Here is a 24,457-nt window from a genome sequence, read left to right as displayed (position 1 = left end):
GGGGGGCTTTTCATTGTACATATGTTAGGAAAGAAGCGATGCATTCAGCTCAATAACTAGTAGTTCCCTTCCTCTCCACCCCCCCCCCGGCCTCTGTCTCTCTTGTTTTGTTTTTGGAGTTCGAGATCCTGCCAGCTTAATCGCTCAGCCGATGGATACTAGCTACTGGCAGCGTCCCATTGTCCTACGTAATTAAAATTCGAGCAGAATGTCTGCTAAGCACGGAATCGTTTGACAGCGTCGGGTTGCAGAGTGCTTCTGGTTATTGCAATTATAACCAAATGGCTGCCGTTCTTGTTTGTGTGTGTTTTTATAGTGGTTAATCTCTGTGTTTGTAAGGAATATAATCGAGAATGTTTCTTGGGGGGGGGAATAGCGGGCTCCTTTGTAAATTCACAAAGTGTTGGCGTTGGTTTGCTTCTTGGAGTTGTTGTTGTCCCCCCCCCCCTTTAAACTGCTAACAAAAGCAATTTAGATTGCTTTGAAGAGGCTGCATGGCTGTGGCATAGGGCAAGTGTTGGGTCCTTTGCCGTTTTCTTCTTTGAAACCACTAAAGCATTGGGGTGGAGGAGCGGGGGAACCAGTATATAATGGGATCAGCAACCAGTTCCTCTGGAGTGGTCCTGCTGAGCTCTGTTGAAAGGGAAGTGGCAGCTATAAGAGGCAACTTCCAGCCTTCCAGGATACGGATTGCTACTTGAGGCTTCAGGAGCACCCAAGTTTCAAGTCTCTCTGTATTCTCCTCCTGCTACCTGAGACCGAAAGCAAATAAGGTTTCTGGAAACGCATTGCAGCAAGGACTCCTCCTTCAAGATATTTTCCTGGCACAGGCTAGCAGGCAGGCTGCTCAAGCTTATTGTGCAGTGTAAGGGAAATCAGCACTGCAGGTGGTGTAGCTTGGGCAGGTGCCTTCAAGATGTTACTGGACCTCCAGCTCCCACCAGCCCCAGCCAGCATGGCCAGTGTTCAGGGATGTGGTCCAACATCATTTAGAGGGCACTGTATTGGTTACTCCTGAGCTAGGGTGAGCCCTTTCATAAGCTTTCATAAAGTATGACCCAGCCTGGTCTTAGCATGGGAGGATGAGCTGTAGGCAGCTGTCAAGTGGGAGCCAGACTCGGATCAGGGCAGAGGGGTTCAGTCCCAGGAACACACCAAGAGTTGGAAGAATCCAAAAAAGACAGGGTCCCCGGACGTTTGACGGTCTATTGACCCTGTGCCACCGCTGTAATTGCTTTCTTCGCTGCCACCAACCCGTTTCTCACGGGTACACACGGAGTCCAGACAGTTGTTAACATTAACAAATAATCAAGTTTATTTTATAGGCATGAACAAGCTTATGGTTTCAGTTAATTTTTCTTGTCAGTTTCTTAATCTTAGTTCCTTTACTGTCCTATACGTTCCTAACAACTTCAAACTGATTATCCCAACTAACCTAACAATTCCTCTCACAACACACTCAAGAAGAAGAGAGTTTGGATTTGATATCCCGCCTTTCACTCCCCTTCAGGAGTCTCAAAGCGGCTAACATTCTCCTTTCCCTTCCTCCCCCACAACAAACACTCTGTGAGGTGAGTGGGGCTGAGAGACTTCAGAGAAGTGTGACTAGCCCAAGGTCACCCAGCAGCTGCATGTGGAGGAGCGGAGATGCGAACCCGGTTCCCCAGATTACGAGACTACCACTCTTAACCACTACACCACACTGGCTCTCAACCAACACACAGACTTATCCTCCCTCTTTCTTCTCCAACTCCCAACTCTCAACTGACTTTCCAACAACTCCAACTCTAACTCTAACTCCTTCCCTTGGGTTCCCACTGGCCAATCGCTTCACACTCATTTAACCCTTTCCTTATGACCCACCTAGGAGGCAAACGCCACAACAATCATTGCCAAAGTGAAATTCCAGTCCAAATCAGATAGAAGGGCCTTAGCTCAGCAGTAGAACAGTGGGGTGTAGTGGTTAGAGCGTTGGACTAGGACCTGGGAGACCAGAGTTCACATCCCTGCTCAGCCATGACATTCAGTTCATGACCTTGGGCCAGCCACTCACTCTCCCTCTTTTTTAAAAAAACCTTTTTATTAACAATTTCAACATAACAAATTATCAAAACAAATCATCTGCATTATTTCCCCCCTTTCCCCTTTCCCCTCCCCCTCCCCAAATAACTCTCCCCCCTCCCCCCAGAGACTTCCCTCAGCTCCTCTCTCTGATTTCTCAACTCATGTTATTCTCTGCATACTGTAAAATTGTATATATCCTTTTATTATCTGTTTACTATATTAAAGGTAAAGGGACCCCTGACCATTAGATCCAGTCGTGACCGACTTTGGGGTTGTGGTGCTCATCTCGCTTTATTGGCCGAGGGAGCCGGCGTACAGCTTCTGGGTCATGTGGCCAGCATGACTAAGCCGCTTCTGGCGAACCAGAGCAGTGCATGGAAACGCCGTTTACCTTCCTGCCGGAGCGGTACCTATTTATCTACTTGCACTTTGACGTCCTTTTGAACTGCTAGGTTGGCAGGAGCAGGGGCCGAGCAACGGGAGCTCACCCCGTCGCGGGGATTCAAACCGCCGACCTTCTGGTCGGCAAGTCCTAGGCTTTGTGATTTAACTCACAGCGCCACCCGTGTCCCTTATCTACTATATTAACCCACAATAAATTTGTGTATGTTGATTCAAAACCTGCCAAGGAGTCCAATTCATTTTGTTGTCTTTTTAAATAATTTGTAAAAAGTCCCCATTCTTCTTTAAAGTCACAGTTGTCCTTATCTCGCAATTTGTATGTCAGTTCTGCCAGTTCGGCATAGTTCATCAATTTCTCTTGCCACTCTTCCTTTGTCGGGGTTTTGTCAGGCCAGCTACTCACTCTCAGCCTAACCTACCTCACGGGGTTGTTGTGAGGATTGAACGGGTAGGAGGAGAACTTGAGTTCCTTGGGGCAAAGGTGGGATATAAATGCAACAAACAAACATCTGTTTTGCATGAGGGAGATCCAGAGTTCAACCTGTAGCATCTCAGGGTTGTTGTTTAGTCGTTTAGTCGTGCCCGACTCTTCGTGACCCCATGGACCAGAGCACGCCATCCTGTCTTCCACTGCCTCCCACAGTTTGGTCAAACTCATGCTGGTAGCTTCGAGAACACTGTCCAACCATCTTGTCCTCTGTCGTCCCCTTCTCCTTGTGCCCTCCATCTTTCCCAACATCAGGGTCTTTTCCAGGGAGTCTTCTCTTCTCATGAGGTGGCCAAAGTCTTGAAGCCTCAGCTTCAGGATTTGTTCTGGAGGGCCGTGCCAATTAGTTCAGACCAGGGTTTCCAAAAGCTCCAGCTATTTTTGAACTACAGTTCCCATCATCCCTCACCACTGGTCCTGCTAGCTAGGGTTGATGGGAGTTGTAGTCCAAAAACACCTGGAGACCCAAGCTTGGGAAACCCTGATTTGGACACTACTGAGCTTGGTGAACCAGTGGTTTGGTTCAGTATTAAGTGTGTTCCTAAGAAATCTTTTACACTCCTTCCCATGGAGGACAAGAAGTGAGCAGTGTAGGTTGGGGAAGCCATTCCTGTACCTGGAAACTATTTCATTGCTCGGGGAGGTTTTCCCACCTGTAGCTTGGGGGCAGCTATGGATGGAGTTGAAGGTTCTGGGTTGCAGAATAGCCTTGCTGGTAGCCCTAGCAAGAGGTTGCTATAGCGTTTGAGTATAGTATGCACTTGCCACCTGCAGTTTTTATTGGTGCTTACTATTAAAATACATATTTTTTAAAAGAAATAAATATGCTGCTCAAGTTAATTGGATGCAGCTCTCAGTCAATTAAAATATTCTAATAATAATAATTAATAATTATTTATACCCCACCCATATTGGCTGGGTTTTCCCAGCCACTCTGGGCGGCTTCCAGCAAAACACAAAAATACAATAGTTCCAATAGATTGATTGCAGTAATTGCTTAGCTGATTAAAAGCTGCATCCTTGCTTTTTTATTTTTCATATAGTACACATATTAACATAATTCACACAAAGAAATACAAATCAACCTCCCTATTAGTTCAGCATAATAATAATGCTGATAAAATCACATCAAACTTTTTTGTGTGTTTTAAAAGCAAGACTCTGTTTAAAAGCATGAAGAAAAAGTTGTTAGGTGGAAAGAAGAAAAATTAAACCTTTCATTTTTTATCTCAGAAGCGACGAATTAATGCTATTGATTGAATAGCTTTCCTGACCAAAAATAGAAAAAAAGGTGGTATCCTTTGGATAATGTTATTGGAGTGAAGAATTGATCTTCTACTGTTTTGTTGTTCAGAATGACACTCATTTATAAAAAAGGCTGGTCATGACGCACCCTTGTAGCCTTGACCGCTGCTTCTGTTAAAAAGAGAACATGGTGTTAACACCTTAGGACAGCTTCATGGGAGATATAGTCTAAAACGTCTGGAGGTCACCAAGGCAGGGTAGCAAGACCTCCAAAGTTGACCTGAAGTCTCTAGGCTTGCCTTGCCTCTTCCAGGGTTGCAGTGAGAGGGCTTGAATCTTCGGTTGTGGGGGTGGGGGCAAGAGTGCCTTTGCTTTTTATTTCTACCAGCTCCACCTGGTATGCAGGCTGAGACCCTACCTGCCCGTGGACTGTCTCACCAGAGTGGTGCATGCTCTAGTTATCTCCCACTTGGACCGAAGAAGCATCTCCACCCCCATCGTTCTATCCGGACACTGAGGTCCAGCACCGAGGGCCTTCTGGCGGTTCCCTCGCTGTGAGAAGCCTAGTTACAGGGAACCAGGCAGAGGGCCTTCTCGGTACTGAGAAATACTGGACTAGACTGCAGGGGTCAACAAACTTTTTTGGCAGGGGGCCGGTCCACTGTCCCTCAGACCTTGTGGGAGGCCAGACTATATTTTGAAGGAAAAAAATGAACGAATCCCTATGCCGCACAAATAACCCAGAGATGCATTTTAAATAAAAGCACACATTCTACTTATGTAAAAACACGCTGATTCCCGGACTGTCTGTGGGCCGGATTTAGAAGGCGATTGGGCCGGATCCAGCCCCCGGGCCTTAGTTTGCCAACTCATGGACTAGAGTAACTCATGGACCCAATCGCCTTCTCAATCTGGCCTGCGGACGGTCCAGGAATCAGTGTGTTTTTACATGAGTAGAATGTGTCCTTTTATTTAAAATGCATCTCTGGGTTATTTGTGGGCCATAGGAATTTGTTCATTTCGCCCCCCCCCCCATATAGTCCGGCCCACCACGTGGTCTGAGGGACGGTGGACTGGCCCACGGCTGAAAATGCTTGCTGATCCCTGGACTAGAGGAATAACTGCCATTTTGGCAAAGAGGAAAAAGATGCTTCCACCATCTGATGGCCTTCTAGGGAGCCGATTGTGCTATTCCTGGAAAAAACTAGAGTCTCTTAAACTTAATTCATAAGCTCTGTCTAATGTTTAATGTTGCGATGATATAAGGACAGGGTGGGTGTTAGGGTGTGGGATCCTGAAAACGAGATCTCCCTTCTCTCTTATTGCTCTGTAAAGAAAGGAAGAATTAAACTCTTGGCTTGGAGTCTGTTTAATGGACTGGGCAGCACAATTGGGTAATTCATCATCTAAAGGATATGAAACTCAATATTAGCATATAATGTAATAAACCCCTTTAAAAATTTGCATAAAAGGTGATTGCGTGTTGCATTTTAATTTAATTGGGTCCAATGAACCCTCGCACGTATTAGGTTTAAAAAAAAATTAAATGATGGGATTTCGTATTGGTTTCATGGCAAAATAAATTCCAAGGAGAGGGTCTTCTGTTGGCAGATAGGAATTTTAGGTTTGCACATAATTATTTCTACATGCCTATTAGCAAGTCGTTAATGTTCCATGGGCATAGTGCTTGTTTCCCTTCCACCCCCAGTTCCTACGTGTCTTTTATTTGTAATCGGAAAACCGTACAAAAGGTAATGATCTCAGCTTTTCCACAGCACCTTCGCAGAAGAATTATGGTACATTAGCTTTAAGCAGTCAGCGATGTATAATTCATGGGGGCTCAGTGGGTTTTGCAAATCTCCCGGCTGTGTACAGCTGTTAATTTGCAGAGTTCGTTGGAAAACAAATTTTGGATGTGCTGCGGCTTGATGCAGAGTTTCCAATGTGCTGGTAGCACAGTTGGAATTGAGAGATTCTATTTAGTTTACATTTAAAGGTGAATTTACTTAATTTACACTTTTTTGAAAGCAACCCCAAAACGCAACCATCCTTCAAAATTTGCACTTCTCTGAATTTTGCAAGGACATTCCCCCCCCCCCAGCAAAGTAACATGTACCAAAAATGCATATGCTAGGGTAGTTTGCACAAAAGTACAAATATTAGTAAAACTAACACACATAAATGTATTGTATCAAATAGCTCTGTTTAGAGTAGGTAAAGTCTTGATAATATAAATGTTTTAAGTTTTTTGTATTAATCCAGTATATTTTCTTTTAATTTTTGAATGATTCTGTGTATATTGTGGCAGCCTTTGGCTATGTGCAATAAAACTGACTGACTGACTGTTACTGAAAAATGTTGACTGTGCAAAATGTTTCTGTTAGGCAAAATTGCATACAATTGCGTGTCTTAGGAGAATTTTGTACTAAAATGCTGATGAATTTTCGTGGGGATTTTAAAAGTATGAATCATGAACTAATGTGGGAAACTGAATGATTTCTCTCTTGTTAACACCAACTTTTCCTTCACTCCTCATAAGAAGCCCTTTAAGTCTGGGCTAGAATCTGCCCTAGCTTTTCATGAATTCTACTTAAATAACCAACAAAAACCTCTGACAGTATCTTTGATATCCCGAATTAATTGAAATGATTACTTTCTGTTGAAATAAACTCAAAGCATGTGCCTCACATCTGCTGTACCATAGCTTGAAGTAAGGTTCAAAAGTGTAACCCATATATATAACATATAATCCATATATATATATGAATATAAGCAGTGTGCTAGCCACTGTCTTTATTTATTCTCTTTTATGTGAATTAATACTGGAGAACTTCTTGAGAATATCAGAGGCTGCTGGATCAAGCCAATGGCCCATCTAGTCCAGCATTTTGTACTCACGGGGGCCAACCAAATGCCTGCAGGAAACCCGCAAACAGAATTTGAACACAAGACCACTCTCCCTTCCCCAACCATGGTGGCAGTGCAGCTTCAATGGCTAGCAGCTGTTCCTTCTCCTATTCCTTCTCCTGCCACCACAACCATCCAGGGCGCTGCTTTCCCCCTCCTTTCCCTCCGCGGTAGGAAGAGGATGAGAATGAGCCTGACACTGAAACTGTGCTTGGCCCTGATATTTTCAAATACTGGGGGGTGGGCAAAAGGGTTGGGTCCCTAGTAGCCTGTGATAGTCCTCTCTTCCATATGGACCATTGGCCTGATCCAGTAGGCTCTTCTTATGCTCTTATTTATTTTTCTAAGGCTAGGGATGCCCCCTCCCTGATACCTACATTTGCTTGTAGAGCCAAAAGTACCATTACTGGGAAAGAGCAATAGCTCAGTGGCTCCAGACGGCGCTGGGTTCAGTGCCCACCATCTTCAAGTAAGGCAGGGAGAGATCCTTTCCTGAAACTTTGGAGAGCCATTGCCCATCAATGCAGATCATATAGAGTTACCTGAATGCAACCGTTTGAAACCGTCAGGTAGCTTTCACTATGTTCTACTTAGATGGAAATTACTACAGTCACACCTTGGATCTCAAACATCTTGGCTCCCAAACAAATTGACTCCTGAACGATCGGAACCCGGAAGTGAGTGTTCTGGTTTTTGAATGATTTTTGGAAGCTGAACATCTGGCGCGGCTTCCGATTGGCTGCAGGACACTCCCGAAGCCAATTGGAATCCATGCCTTGGTTTTCGAATGGTTCTGGGAGTCGAACGGACTCCCGGAACACATTCTGTTCAAGAATCAAGGTACTACTGTAGTTCAAACATATAAAATTGAACAAGATTTATATCCCACTTCATAATAATAGGAATAATACAAATCTATAGATAACTAAAATCCTTAGCATTTGCTTCTGAAGGAAACTAGCAAGCTCCCTTAGTCAGTGAATGAGTCACTGGCTTTCTGGCAATTTTTCTGGACTTTTTGCAGCTACTGCATCTAATCGTTATTCATTTTTTTAAAGAAGCAAAATCATTTTTAATTTGCAGCAGTCTTCCCCCTCCCCAATCACCATAGGGTGCTAAATGTACATTATCAGTTACAAGCATACATTTATGGAAGGGGTTCAATTTAGAAAACGGTGCTTAATGTTTTGAAGCGATTCATTACGAACCAGTCTGGAATCCTGAGCAATAATTCACTCCTTAAGAACACAGCAAACCACCGGCGTTTGATGGATGGAAGTCAGTGGGGTGGCCATGCTCTGGGAATTGATCCAATGGGGGCAGAAGCGGCTGGCGACTTCTGAACAACCTCCGTAGGCATTGTTGCTGGAGGCAAATTCACAGTGTATCTGCTTTCAACCCCTGACATCTCCCTGGAGGAAGAACTGTGAGGGGAGAGACTCCATCAGGCAAGGCCTCCTTCCACCTGCCTTGCTCTACCCTCCAGTCTCTGCTTCTCAATTTGTATTGTATTATTTTATGCACTGTGGCTTGCCGTTGTTTTATTGATTGTAGTTTCAAAATTATTTATTGTAATTGTTAAGAGTGGGTTTCTGTTTAATTTATATATGCTGATATTATTATTCTATACTAGTCTAATGATTGTTGAATGTTACTTTATTTGATGTAGATTGCTTATTTTAAAGCTGTTTTATTACCACATTTTTGTATTGCATTAGATGTAAGGTTACATTCTTTGTTTCTTCAGCTTGTAAACGAAAGCCAGCAGTGCAATGAGGTGGAAGCACTGCTGCGGCCGCATTTTGAGCCGCTAAACCCCGCCCCCAATTGGATCCCCCTGATTGGATGGCTGCCAGGGGATGAGATGCGGCAGGAGGGAGAGCAGAGCAGGGGCCAGAACGCCCCCTGCTAAAGGCGGGAAATGGCTCCCGCTCAGAATTCTTCCCCTCTGGGAGGAGGAGAGGCTTTGTAAAATAGAAAGGCGGTATACAAATTAAAATTGATGATGATGATGAAGAAGGAGATACACTCAGGCAGCTGGCTCTACTAAGCCACAGAGGAGCAGCCATGACAGGTTGGAGTATCTCCTTAGCAACCATCCAGCTCCTTTGCTTCCCACTGCTTCTCGTCCTCCACTTCTGAGTTTGAAACGGTTTTGCAAGCGAGATGGACAGTGGTGGCGGCAGCAGAGCAGGATGGATGCCCTGCCCTGGCTGTTGCTCCACAACTCCCCTGAGCTGTTCTTCATGAGCCCTGTTCAGTTGTCCTGGAAGGGATAGTCGGATTGGGAAGAAGGGGGGAAAGGTCCTGAAGAGTTAGACAGCAGAGATATTGGGAAGGGTTCCAGCAGGTTCAGACAGGCTTCATCTGGTCTCTGAGATGTCTCAGTTTTGGCAGAGGGGGAGGTGGTAAATCCTGGATCTGGATCCTGGGGAGGGGCTGTTAGAGAAATCAATGAAGTTTGGCTTCAGGATTAAGGATGACCGACTTTGCTCTGGTCAACAGTTGAAGTGTGGATGTAACGAAGGATAGAGGGTGAGGGTGGCTCCAGTTTCATTCTGCTCTAGCAAAGATGTGCAAAGATGTTCTAACATGTTCAATAATCACAGGCTGTGAGCAGAGCAAAATAATTGCTAGACGAGCAGATTTTAAAAGGGCAAACCTATTTTAGTCAATTGTTGGAATCTTCTTGCAACTTTTGCCGTTTTTCACTTTTGCACATTCAAGGAAGCAGCTCGCGTGCTTGTTGCGTGTCGTCTGCCATGTAGACATTTTGCACTTTGTGCAATGTTCAGAGCCCCTCGTGGCACAGATGGGCAAGGTGACTTCTGATGGGCATATCAGAAAAGGAAAGCTATGCCACTGGCCCCTGTTTCAGGTGATTATCTTGTAGTCTAAACATTGTGCCTGCCCCTCCTCAAGAGCAAGGTGTAGGGGAGGTATCACTCATTGACTCAACATCTTAGATTGCTTGGCCATTCACATGTACCATACGGAATTGTGCAGAAGCTGTAACTTGAGTTTGAGTTCTTCATCCCATGAGAGACCGGGGAAGCCACCCACTGCCTCCCACCTCTGATGCTGCAATGGTCTAGAACAGGGGTCAGCAAACTTTTTCAGCAGGGGGCTGGTCCACTGTCCCTCAGACATTGTGGGGGGGCTAGACTATATTTTGAAAATAAAAATAAAAATGAATGAATTCCTATGCCCCACAAATAACCCAGAGATGCATTTTAAATAAAAGGACACATTCTATGCATGTAAAAACACACTGATTCCCAGACCGTCCGCGGGTCAGATTTAGAAGGCGATTGGGCCAGATCTGGCCCCCGGGTCTTAGTTTGCCTACCCATGGTCTAGAAGCTTTCACAAGGCTGTCATTGCACTGCAGTTCACAGCGCCATCTGTTGGCAGCTGGCTGTACAAACTGCAGCGTGACGACAGCCTTAGGAAAATATACTATAGGAGAGAGTTAATTTATGTGGCTAGTAACCATTGATTAGCTTATCTTCTGCAGATTTGTCCAATCCTCTCTTAAAGTAAGCACAGTTTTGAGGCAGGAAATATAGATGTGGTATCTTCACTAGTATTTTTTCAGTGGGTGTGAATAACTGATCTATGAAGAATGCAAGTGCCACTTATTCTGTATCCATTATAACACTCATTTAGCTCTTGGCTGCATTCCATTGTCCGGATAGTCTTTAGAATATGTTTCTAAGCAATGTATTGTCCTGCGTGTGTGCGCTTTCTGGATCAATAAAGTGTTTTTTAGGGGATGGCTAATCTAATTCACTGTGTGTGTGGCTCCGGCTTCTTACGAAGCAGGCCCAAAGCAAATAGAGTTTTTCTTTTCTTTTTGTATTCGTAGTGCATTACATCTGCAATACAAAGAAGAAAAATTGTACTTATGACAAACACCAAAAGCTCTATTTAAAAGATAAAAAGTATTTAGGATCATACTGATCTGGGAAATCACAGTACCAATAGCAAAGAAATTGTTTCCATGTCTTCTCAAGGACATTATGTATACCAGTAATTTCATACATTGCAATTTTTCCATTTAAAAATCTTCCTGTTAGGTTTTTGTTTTTTTTTAATGATATTTATTAAGAATTTTAGAATTACAAAAAAAAAAAACAAAAAAAGAAAAAGAAAGAGAAAAAAACAAAAGAAAAACAAACCACAATCCAACAATGCAAATTAATAAAAATCAAAATCAAAAAATAACACAACACAATCAAAAGACAAAAATAAGCCACAAACATTTTAAAAACAAATCCAATATTCTCAAATCCTTAACTGTCATTACCTTCTTTCTTTGACCTCCTCACTCCTCCCTTTTTTTGTATCCTAGTTGTTAATTGTCACAGCAAATCCTTTCCATTTTTCATAATATTCTGTCATTACATTACCTTAATCTATTTTAATCTTATCTTACTATAAAAGACCTTAAAACTTGAAACTTAGATCTTATTTATACCAATTTCTCATAACCATAATATTCTTACATAATTCTTTAAACATTTTTACTAAAGCCAAATAATTTCATTCCAACATTTTTCTAGCATTCATCAATTTTATAAAACAATCCTAATAAAAAAATTTTTTTCCTTCCAATCTTCATCCAGCGTCTCATCCTCCTGGTCCCGGGTTTTGTTTCTATCACATCAATCTAGCACATTAACCTGGTAATCTTATGTCCGAGGCCCTTAAGTCTCTTCCATGTCCCTTCCGCGGCTCTTCTTCATATTTATACCTGTACTTTACTTTGTCTCCTGCTCCTTTCACTCATGGGAACTCCAACTTAACAGTGTTTTTGGCCCTTCTCAACAAATCAGCCCCTTTTCCATAGTCCACATTGAACTCCATTTGGTATTTAAAAACATGTTTCAAAGTCCCTCCAGAATTAAGAGCCCCCACAACCCCAAACATTTCACGGCCCATTGCCAGACTTGAAAAGTCCAAACATCCCTGCATAGGGGGGGTCTATCCAACCCCCCATTTCCAAACCAAACCAAAATTTATCTTTCCAAATCTGGCTTTTTCCAAGTTCATTTGTCAGATCCAAGAACTCATGTTCCTGCTGGGCCACAGCTCCCTCCATCTCTGGCGCCCAAGGTTCAGCAACATCCTCTTCCCTCATCTGTTCTGTCAGAGCACACTCCTGATTTGATTCCTGGGTGGGCTCTATATAGTTTCCCACTACCTGTCCAAAATTTCTGATCGCAGCAGTCATCACGTCCGTCTTCTCATATAGCTGTTCCAGTAGGGCACTTGTTTTGCAGAAAGCACGCACCAGAGCTTCTGAATACATTGTTCTGCAAGGTCAGAAGTCTATTCCCACGATCGTAATCTGTTGCAGCTGCAAGCTCCCCGATTCAAAATTGGTAACAGTTTCACAGGCTCCCTCTAGGGGAAGAACTTCTATTTGTTCTTTTCTTTTAAAAGCAGATCTAACAACAAAGTTTCCTTTTTCAGATATTTTGTCAATATTTGTTCCTTTAAAATGCGAAGGGGAACAATGGAATCACTATGTTTCTCTTCTTTTAACTATCTGTCAAAAACGTTTGTCTCTGGTCAATGAGCTTCAAAGAACGTCAGTCCTGACACCCCGCTCCCAGGATCAAGACGGTGGAAAATTACTTTGCTTTACACTCTCTTCTGCAGGTTTAAACAGTCCGAAAAAAATCCCCCCTCTTCTCCTGCTTCCAAAGGGGGTTCAACAATTTTAAATGATGAAAGTTAATCCTTTACAAGCAATTTTCTGAACTCCAGTTTGCCATGTCTTTGCTTTAATCTATCTATCTACAAGAAACGGAAGGCTGACTTCCTGTTTAGACCTTCCCGTTTCAGTGCCAAATTGAGATAAATTTCTTAGTCCAATTTTCCTTTCTACTCGCTGGTCATTATTTAAAGTCCAATTGTCCGAAATTTAAGTACTCACGGGTAATTGTTTTAAAAGCCAAATTGTCCCAGGAAAAATGCAGCGCTCTCCGGCAACGGCTGTGCGGCTTCGCTCCACGGAAGAAGCAGTTGACTCTTAGCACCGCGCCACTTCCCCCTCTTCGCTCCGGAGCCCGTAAGTGGGTTCCTTTACGGGTTGGGGGGGCGCTAAAGGTGCCCGCCGAGTCCCATGGTCACAGGCTTCATCCGCCTGTGATTTTTGAAAGGGTCCCCGCTTCGCCGTAGCGGGAAAGACCCGTTTTCCGTGGAGCTGGTCCCTCCGGATCAGAGGGAATCCGCCATTACCGGTGGCGCCACCCCGGAAGTCCTAAAAATCTTCCTGTTAGGTTTTTAATATATAACAATATAGCCAACAATTACACAGCTCTCTCACTCTCACTCTAATGAAATCATATGTTTAATTTCACCAACGTCTTGCAGTTTTCTGAGTTTTTGTAAACAGGGAAAAGTTGCAAAGGGAATGATTACATACTGTAGCTGTTACCTGGCAGAGGAAAAGAAAATAATGGAAAACTACATACAGTATTAAAATTTCCTATAGGCTTCTGATATTTATTGCAGCCTTTGATGGAGGCATTTAATGAGTGTTGAGAGATGTCTAGATGTGAGACTCAAATGGGCAGGTGACCCTCTCGTTAACTTCTTCCTCCGAAGAAAAGTATTTTATTTTTAATTTCATTCACTGCCTCTTCTAAGGGGATACTCCTGATTTGTGTTCATGTGTGAGGGAGGAGATAATTAGCCCGTTGGGGTTGATTCAGAACTCTGCAGGAGTGAAGCATGCTATGACCCACATCCAGGTAGTTTTTGCATGGTAGTGAAATATGCTAGTTAAACTATTATAGTCTGTTTTCCCTAAGTGCAGAAACAGCTCCTTTGGATGACATGCATAAGGAAAGGAAAATTGGGCATTTCCCATACTCCTATGAGCAGGAAAATAGCAAGGGTGGTGAACCTTTGGCCCTCCAGATGTTGCCAGCTGCAACTCCTATCATCCCTGTTCATATGTAATGAACAAACTATGTATGTAATACATAGTTTTACATACATAGTATGTATGTATGTATGTATGTATGCCAACAAAGGTCCGTATAGTTAAAGCTATGGTTTCCCCAGTAGTGATGTATGGAAGTGAGAGCTGGACCATAAAGAAGGCTGATCGCCGAAGGATTGATGCTTTTGAGTTATGGTGCTGGAGGAGACTCTTGAGAGTCCCATGGACTGCAAGAAGATCAAACCTATCCATTCTGAAGAAAATCAGCCCTGAGTGCTCACTGGAAGGACAGATCCTGAAGCTGAGGCTCCAATACTTTGGCCACCTCATGAGAAGAGAAGACTCCCTGGAAAGGACCCTGATGTTGGGAAAGATTGAGGGCACAAGGAGACGGGGACGACAGAGGACGAGATGGTTGGACAGTGTTCTCGAAGCTACCAGCATGAGTTTGACTAAACTGTGGGAGGCAGTGGAAGACAGGAGTGCCTGGCGTGCTCTGGTCCAGGGGTTCACGAAGAATCGGACACGACTAAACGACCAAAGAACAACAACCTTGCGATGCTATGGGTTGAACTCTGGATCTCCCTCATGCAAAACAGATGTTTGTTTGTTGCATTTATATCCCACCCCTCCCCTCAAGGAGCTCAGACAGAAGTGCCTGGCGTGCTCTGGTCCAGGGGGTCACGAAGAGTCGGTCACGACTAAACGACTAAACAACAACATGTATGTAATGTCAAACTATGGTTAGCCATGAATGTCCAAGCCTGCTGGCACTCGCAACAAAACTGATGGTGACTTTCCTTCTCCTCCAGCCCTCCTGCTGCTGATCTACCCAGAGCTAAACCACTATTTGGCTTATCATTACGTCTGAACCTGAGCTCATGGTTTGTCTCCCACAGGAAAACCATGAGCAATAAACCAAAAACTAACCATTGCTACAGCTTGTGGTTTGTCTGGGGCACCAGCACTTTGACTTGTGCTTGGAAATGGTCTGGAAGCAAGTTAAGGATTTGGGAATATTAGATTTGTTTTTTAATTGTTTGTTTATTTTTGTTTTTTGGCTTAGATGTATTGTGTGTTTTGTTACTTTTTTTTTTTACTTTGGTTTTTATTGATCTGTATTGTTTAATTGTTATGTTTATCTACTTCTTTCTTTCTTTTTCTTCTTCTCTTGTCTTTTCTTTCTTTTTTCTTTGTAATTTTAAAATTCTCAATAAACATCATTTAAAAAAAACAACACAACAAAAGTTTGACTTTTCAGTAAAACGCAAAAAAAAAAAAAAAGAAAAGAAAAGAAAAGAAAAGAAATGGGCTGGAAGCCAGGGGAGTTATTACCAACCCAACAAGATATGTTTCCACCAATTGACCCCCCAGGCAACCACCGAGTGGCTGTATTTTGAACCAAGTGTAGTGTTGAAACAGTCTACAAAAGCAGTAGCGTGTACAACACAGCATAGGAGTCAACCCTAGATTTCCCCAAAGTTATGGATAACTGTGGCCAAATCCTCTCTTTTGAACGATGAAGAGGCCCAGCAGTATTGGGTCTTTGTAGCTATCACAAGCAGAGACAAAGGCATCTGGTTGGCATCTGGTTGGCCACTATGAATAATAATAATAATAATAATAATAATAATAATAATAATTTATTATTTATAGCCAGCCCATCTGGCTGGGCTTCCCCAGCCACTCTGGGCAGCTTCCAACAAAATATTAAAATACAGTAATGCACCAAACATTAAAAGCTTCCCTAAACAGGGCTGCCTTCAGATGCCTTCTAAAAGTCTGGTAGTTGTTGTTCTCTTTGACATCTGGTGGGGGGTGTTCCATAGGGCGGGTGCCACTACCGAGAAGGCCCTCTGCCTGGTTCCCTGTAACTTCGCTTCTCGCAGTGAGGGAACCACCAGAAGGCCCTCGGCGCTGGACCTCAGTGTCCGGGTAGAACAATGGAGGTGAAGACGCTCCTTCAGATATACTGAACCAAGGCCGTTTAGGGCTTTAAAGGTCAGCACCAACACTTTGAATTGTGCTCGGAAATGTACTGGGAGCCAATCTAGGTCTTTCAGGACCGGTGTTATATGGTCTCGGCGGCTGCCCCCAGTCACCAGTCCAGCTGCCGCAGTCTGGATTAGTTGTAGTTTCCGGGTCACCTTCAAAGGTAGCCCCATATAGAGTGCAATGCAGTAGTCCAAGCGGGAGATAACCAGAGCATGCACCACTCTGGCGAGGCAGTCTGGACTCCTTGCTTGATCCAGCAAGCTTTTCTTATGTTCTTGTTAGCTATGGTCTACATGACATATGTCATGTTCTGCACAAGATGGGGGCCTTCTTTTCTCATGAATTTTGGCTGTTTGAGGGATTTTGATCCGGCAAAATTTTATTGCCAGAAAATATTTCTTCACATTCATTGCTAGAGATGGTTGTCACCAGGATGGCTTAATTGTGCCTCTCCTTTTCATTTCTCTTGATGCTTGAAGGTATGCTTCAGATACGTGTTACAAAAGAAAGAGCCCCAGAAACTGTAGAGGAGTATGATTAGGGTAATTAGTTACAAGTGACAGAGAACAAGCAATTAGAAAAGCCATTACAATCCCCCCCAATCCTTTTTTCACATTCACCTTTTTCATCTGAGAGCTGTAAGATATTTGATTAAAACTCATGATAAAACTATATCATTGGAAAGAGAGCCGTGTTTTACAATGAAGTACAGTTTGGGTTTTATTGCATGTTAGGCACACAGCATCTCCTCCCCTTTTCTATTTTGCTCTGGTTCAGGTCATCAAAATGGACAGCAGCCAGGAATGGGGAAAAAGGGTACAGTATAATCAGCTTCATGCAATGTGGGAATCTCAACTAGATCATACATGACAGATGGCCACCCAACTTCTGCTTAAAAACCTCCAAGGAAGGAGAGTCCGTCACTTCTCATTCGAGTTTGTTCCACTGCCAAACAGTAGAAGTTCTTCGTGATGTTTAGTCAGAATCTCCTTTCTTGAACCTATAGGTTTTGGAGGAGCAGAAAACAAACTTGCTCCATCTCCCACGTGACAGCCCTTTAGATATCTGAAGATGGCTGGCCTATCTCCTCTTACTCTTTTCTTTTCCAGGCTAAACATACCGTATTTTTTGCTCCATAGGACGCACTTTTTCACCTCCAAAAATTGAGGGGAAATGTGTGTGCGTCTTATGGAGTGAATGCAGGCTCCTTGGCTTCAGCGATAGCAACGCTAAGCCTCTGAAGCGCAGAGGGAGCACTCCCTCCATGCTCTGGAGGCTTCCCATTGCTTTCGCTGAAGCCTGGAGAGCAAGAGGGGTTGGTGCGCACCGACCCCTCTCGCTCTCCAGGCATCAGGAATAGCCGCCTGAAGGCCTTCGGAGTGCAGCACAAGTTCCCGCCACGTTCTGGAGGCTTCAGGTTCCTTTCGTTGAAGCCAGGAGAGTCTTGCTCTCCCGGCTTCAGCAAGAGGAACCCAAAGCGCTGTGCTCGGAAGGCTTCAGGGATAGCCGCGTGCAGCCCCTCCGGCGTGGAGAGGCTGCATGCGGCTATGGCTTCTTTAGCCCCGCACAGCCTCTCCCGGCAGGGAGAGGTTGTGCGGGGCTAAAGAGGAAGCCAAAACAGCAAGCGGGATCCATCCTGCTCGCTGTCTTGGCTTGTGCCATAGCCGCGCGCAATCCCTCTGGTAGGGAGAGCTTGCGCGCAGCCTGTACGCTGCTCTTTGGGGCTGGGGGGGGGGGGAATAAGATTTTTTTTCTTGATTTCCCCCTCTAAAAACTAGGTGCGCCCTATGGTCCGGTGTGCCCTATGGAGCGAAAAATACGGTACACACGTCCCTCAACCATTCCTCATAAGGTTTGGTTTCCTTTTTTTTAAATTTTTTTTTTATTAACCGACCAATCAAATCAAATCAAATCACATCACATAAATTCCGAATTACAAAGCCGAATTTTAAATTTTTGTTGGGGGTACCCATATTTCAAGTTCCGAAGGGGATTCCAATGATCTTCTTGCTGCTGCATTAATGTCCACAAATCTGTCCAAATAATGTTCACAATTCTATTCAGTCCTATCTTGCTGTTTCCACATCTCCTCTTATTATTTTCATATATTTTTATTTTTTCTTTGTGATCTCTTCTGATAGTCTCCTTAAGGAGGTGAACACAAATTGTAATCCTGTGTGAATTTTTCTGTTCGTCCAATAACCTTATCAAGATGGTTTCCATGTATCATCACTTCCATAAATAAAAGCTCTCTTTCCATCATTAATCTTCGCAAATCTGTCGCCTTCTTTTTGTCCTCTGAGGAGGTTCGCCCACTGTATGAAAACAAATGCATTCCTCCTCCCAGACATAAGTCTTTCGACAGAACTTGCCAAAATGGCGATGCTGTTTTTTACTGCGTCATCCCAAAGCTCTTGTACTTTCCACGATCTCCTTAAAACATGCTTTTGGTTAAAAATTATCTCCACACAGTCTTAAATCATCTAGCTTAGGTCATTTAAGTGGCATTTCTGACTAGGGGCCACTAGGGGCGCATTGGAAGATGGCCGACAATAACATCTCTCCGACCCACACGAGGTAATTTAGAGGCTGTGATGGGAGTATGCAGCCTCCCTGCCCCCCCAAGGAGATGGGGGGGACTGCCCTTGCCTGCTGTGCCCATATATATCAACCCCGAACTCGAGGGGGTGGGGGCACTAGGCAGAAAGCCCTTGTGTGGACCTCGGTCCTCCTGGACGCTGTCTCTGATTCGCGCCTCTAGCTGCAGCAACTTCAAAAGAAACAATTAGAAAGAAGCAAATGCACATATTTCAAGGAAGAATGGGAAGTAAAGACTGCTAATTGAAGAGATCTCTGATAAAGAAGACGGGTCGGATAAACAGGAATATATCATGAGAAGACACACCAAGGCTCGGTATGTCGGCAACGGGACTGGATGGGGGGGGGACTTTCTTTCTTTATGTGATTAACCAATAACCCCCCCCATAAGGTTTGGTTTCCAGATCCTTCTTCAACTTGGTCGCCCTCCTCTGCACACATTCCCGCTTGTCAATATCCTGCTTAAACTGTGATTCCCAGAACTGGACACACTACTCTTGGTGTGGCCTGAGGAAGGCAGAATAGAGTAGTTCTGTGACTTCCCTTGATTGGGACACTAGACTTCTGTTGATGCAGCCTATTATAGCACTAGATTTTGATGCTGCACTACACTATCGAGTCATGTTCAGCTCGTGGTCTACTAAGACCCCTAGATCCTTCTCACAAGCCAGGTGTCCCCCATTTTATATTTGTTCAGCTGGTTCTTCGTGTCTAAGTGTAGAACCTTACCTTTGACCCTGTTGAAATTCTTTTTGTTAGTTTTTGCCCAGTTCTCCAATCTGTTAGGGTCATCTTGAATTTTGTCCTCAGCAGCATTGCCTACCCCTTCCAGTTTGATTAGCCTTCTCCTTCGTGAATCTGACTAATCCTCTCTTAAAGCCATCAAAGTTGGCGAGCATCAGCACACCTTGCAGGGTGGTGAATTTTATAATTTAACTCTTACACCTTTTAACACTGTTGGAAATATACTTTTTTTTGGGGGGGGGGGTCTGTCCTAAATCCTCCAACATACAGCTTCATTGGATGTCACTGACTTCTTCTTCTTCTTTATATTTTCCCGTTTTAATATTCTTTATTCATTAAAAAATTGCATGTCTATGCAAACATTATGTACTACCTCTTAACAGTTAGAAAAAAGAAAATTATATAAAATAGAAAATTTTTAAAGAAAGAAAAAAATAAAAAATAAAGAAGTAACAAAGAAATAAAAAAGACCAAGTTATTTACATAGTAAAAGTACTCATCGACACAATCCTTCCCATCCTTCTCATTATACTGTTTGCTATAACATTCTTTTTTACACAGGTTTATATTATATATTATCATTTCTTTCTGCTTTGTATACATTCCTTTGATCTTTTTCTTTACAAATATCACTCAATTTCTGCTAATATGGAGTTATTTGTACAATAACGTTTTACATAATTCTTCAATATTATCCATTCTCTAGTTGTTTTTTGTTTCGATATTCCTCTAACTGATCCCGTCAGTTTTGCTAACTGTAGATATTCTAACAGGAGTATCTGCCAATCTGTAACCTCTGGGAGCGTTTCATTTTTCCAATTCCTTGCTATAAGGGATATCACTGACTTCTAATGTTAAGAGAGAAGACTATCAGTGTCTACTAGCAATGGTGGGTATGCTCTGCTTCCACAGTTGGAGGCAGTGATGCTTCTGAATATCAGTTGCATGGTGAGTTTCCGCCTCCTCCAGGAAGAAATAAAGACACAGGACACCAAGTATTAAAGTTAATGGGTGAAATAGGCCACAACTTTATTGATTACAGGAATGAGCGGTATTGGCTTAGGCATTGGTCCTATCAACTAGCCGGCTTCAGCCTGATTGCATGAAGACCGGCAAGGGTTAACCACCAGTAGAGGGAGTCCTGCTGAGGCACGTCAACTAGGAGCTCCCCCGGGGTCACCGCTCGGTGGCGTGCCTTAGGCCCACACCTCCATAGGCTTTGGACAGGGCAACGCCCCCCGGAGTCCTTTATTGGACTACCCTTAGCTGTGGGGGGAGGCGATGGCGCTTCCTCCCCCCTTCACATACACTTAACCCTCCCTTACCAATGCCTAACCGCCAATGCTGAGGAGCTGTGACAAGTTGCTACGAGGTAAACGAAAAACAAATTGGCTGGAGCCAATTTACCAATTGGAAAAAATTCCTACCAGGCCCCTTGCGGTGACCAACCGAAGTCCTTAGCAATGTCAAGGAGCCTGCCTAAAGGGAGGGAGGGTGGGAAACTGAATCAGCTGGTTGGCATGGTGAAAAGAGGGGGAGCCTCGGCTGCGCCGGCCCTAAATAGGGCAGGCCATGCCCCCCCCATCCAGCCAATTGGCTGGCTGGGTGGATGACGCGGCCGAGGATTCCCCTGATCTCGCGGGGTGGGCGTGAAGCCCGCAACCCCACCTCCTCCCAAGTTCGGAAGTGGCTTTGTTGGAAACCGCAGAAGGGGAAAGTGCTTCTTGTGCTCAGGTTCTGCTTGCATGCTTACCACAGGCATCTGGCTGGCAACTGTGAAAACAGAGGGTGCTGAAGAGGATGGGCCATTCTCAGCCTTCTCTTCTCAAGGCTAAACAAACCCAACTCCCTCCATCATCTCTAATGCAGCCCGGTTTCCAAATACTTTAGCATCCCCTTATCTTTTCTTCTGCCATTTCAACCTTCTTTCTTTGGCGATCACTCGTAGCCAAGTAAGATTGTCTTCCATAAACACAGTTTTAACAGTGGGTCTGTAAGTGACTGTGGAGGCCAATCCTGGATCCACACGTCCTTCTGAACTTAAAAATGGAAAGAAGACGAAGAAGAGTTTGGATTTGATATCCCGCTTTATCACTACCCTAAGGAGTTTCAAAGTGGCTAACATTCTCCTTTTCCTTCCTCCCTCACAACAAACACTCTGTGAGGTAAGTGAGGTTGGGAGACTTCAGAGAAGTGTGACTAGCCCGTGGTCACCCAGCAGCTGCATGTGGAGGAGCGGAGATGTGAACCTGGTTCACCAGATTACGAGTCTACCGCTCTTAACCACTACACCACACTGGCTCTCATAGGAAGTAATGCTGGTGGTCAACAAAAGAGGTTTAAAGACTCTCTCAAGACAAATCTAAAAAAATGTAGTATAAACACTGACAACTGGGAAACACTGGCCTACGAGCGCTCCAACTGGAGAACAGCCTTTACCAAAGGTGTCATGGGCTTTGAAGATTCTTGAGCTCAGGATGAAACGTGGTAAGAGGAAGGCACGTTTGGCAAACCCTCACCGTGATCAACTCCCGCCTGGAAACCTATGTCCCCAATGTGCCATTTTGATGCCCCACCTTTGGCTGCAATGATATCATTGCCACCTAGAAGAGAAGAAGAGTTTTGGATTTGATATCCCGCTTTATCACTACCCTAAGGAGTCTCAAAGCGGCTAACATTCTCCTTTCCCTTCCTCCCCCACAATAAACACTCTGTGAGGTGAGTGAGGCTGAGAGACTTCAGAGAAGTGTGACTAGCCCAAGGTCACCCAGCAGCTGCATGTGGAGGAGCAGGGAATCAAACCTGGTTCACCAGATTACAAGTCTACCACTCTTAACCACTACACCACACCTACACTTCTCTTTCTAGGGACCTTTTCGATAAACCTTTTGATGTTGGTGAAACCACGAAGACTGTGGTTATCAAAAGCAAAGGTTGTGTGTATAGAAGGGAGAAGAGAGGGGAGAGGAAAGGAATAATGCCCCCCTGATTCAGAGGCTGACTAGTGTATTAAACGTTGGTGTTTATATAGTGATTTTGAGAATACACATAGGCTGTTGCGATGGGTAGAAGGACCAGAAAGATGAACGGAATCAAAAGGAACATTAAGTGAATCTGAAGGCTAATGAGATTTCCCTCCAAACTTGTTCCAACATCAGAGAACTCCAGTCTTTGCTGTAGAAGGAAATTATGCGGAGACATTTCAGAGAGGTTCCTAGCAGAAGAGACAGTTTGATTGCTGGACATGTTCCTCAGCCAGGGCATCAAGATCGTTTAGCCTTTTCATTGGCAATATGTGTCAATTATACCTTTCCCTTGAATTCTGAGAAGGCTCTTTTTCACTTCGTTTGTCTGGTCCCCTCCGATGATGTGCTGGGAAGCTAGAGTAGTTCAGGGGGGAAGTTACACTCAGTGCTGACTGACAAAGCACTCATTACGGCTCTATTAGGCATTGCCCAAGGGTGGCTTGTGGCCTGGGCTTCTTCATTAAGAAACCGCCCCAGACTCTGCAACCTGAGCCAATGATGTAGACATGGCAAGGTGGATTGACTGAGTGAAGTGTTCTAACTTGAGATGGATTTGCAAGTGTTTTATGTTAGTTTTATTTTCCTGGATTTCCACCGGAATCAGCCTTGCCGAGCCCTGGCGATTATCGGTTTGCTGTGATGCGGAGGTAGGCTTTTTCACTGGTGTCGCTATTGTTATGGAAAGCTCTCCCTGCCAAAATACAAGAGAATGCACATCTGTATTGGCATTCTGCCAGCTTGTATGGGCATTCCCTTAACCTCTTGACCTGAGCATCCTGTTTTAATTGCTGTGTTGTTCTAATTGACATGTTTCATTGCATTTTTTTTTAAATTCTTTTTATTAATTTTCATTTAAATAACCAAAATTAAACAAATCAATAATACCATTTCATTGCATATTTCATTGCATATTTTAAATGACAGATGTTTACAGCCATACCTCAGAAGTCGAACAGAATCCATTCCGGAAGTCCGTTTGACTTCCAAAACATTCGGAAACCAAGGTGTGGCTTCCGATTGGCTGCAGGAAGCTCCTGCAGCCAATCGGAAGCTGCGGAATCTGAGCCAGACGTTTGGGTTCCAAAGAACGTTCACAAACTGGAACACTCACTTCTGGGTTTGTGGTGTTTGGGAGCCAAAACATTCGACTCGCAAGGCATTCCAGAACCAAGTTACGACTGTATTTTTTAATGCCTGAGTAACCGATTTTTATGCTTGTAAATAACTTAGAAGTCTATTTTGGTATTGGCCAGTGTATATATATCTATAGAGAGAGAGAGAGAGAGAGAGGGGGGAAAATAAATAAATGGCTAGCTTGTTTACATGCTCACACACTCCTCTCCTGGGTAAGCAAGGAACATTATCAGAAGGACACATTCTAGGCAGGCATAAATAGTCAAGGAATGTACCAAGCAGGGCTGGTGAAAGGTGTGACCCCCGAGAGTCCAAAGGGTCAAATAGACAGACCTGGAGGGCAACATTTGGCCTCTGTGCCTGATGCTCCCTACCCTGGACCACACTGGTTCTTAACCTGTGAGAAATCTCCTCAGCACCCAGGATGGGCACAATGAAAGAAATCCTTTGTTCTATCTCTCCCACGCAGCGTTGTGGTTTTGTTTTGTTTTTCTGTGAAAGTTATGCTAAAAGCTTAGGATCTTCTATTGTGGAACTTTTGTAAACATATTCATTCCCTTTGCGTTGTTGCGTTATTGAAGGTGTCTTTCTTTTCCTTGACAGTTTTCATCAAGCTAGGAATTCCCTGGGCTTAATATCAAGGAGGAGGATTCAGCTATAAGGAGCGGAGCCTTCAGAAAAGAGGTATTGAATTCCTGCACTTGATTCCATTCTCTGTTCCTCCTGTGATGCTCTGTTCCTTTGATATTACGTAAAAAAACTTTTTTTAATTCACAGAAGTCCTTGCTGCTTCCTGTGTTCCAATTAATTCTTGCTGTAATTAATTGGATTCCCCATTTGCTGCTAATCATCAGCCTGAAGTGTGCGGTGTATGTTGCTGCAGCCGGTTCTCCATTG

General features: G+C 43.9%; 1 protein-coding gene across 11 annotated transcripts in view; it reads left to right on the top strand.

The window, feature by feature from the left end:
• Positions 1 to 24,457, top strand: part of ARVCF (ARVCF delta catenin family member) — a 603,654-nt gene that overhangs the window by 226,886 nt on the left and 352,311 nt on the right. For 10 of the 11 annotated variants that reach the window (XM_080985089.1, XM_080985093.1, XM_080985095.1 and 7 more), the window contains exon 3: positions 24,164 to 24,244. The exons of the other annotated variant lie outside the window; for it this stretch is intronic. The gene's annotated coding sequence lies outside the window, so the exon portion shown is untranslated. The remainder of the gene's footprint in view (positions 1 to 24,163; positions 24,245 to 24,457) is intronic. 11 annotated transcript variants of the gene reach the window in all.

Source organism: Podarcis pityusensis, assembly GCF_964106645.2.
Source record: "Podarcis pityusensis genome assembly, chromosome: 16".
NCBI classification, from domain to species: Eukaryota; Metazoa; Chordata; class Lepidosauria; order Squamata; family Lacertidae; genus Podarcis; species Podarcis pityusensis.
The sequence above is the reverse complement of the archived record's forward strand: the minus strand, read 5'-3'. Positions and strand labels throughout refer to the sequence as shown.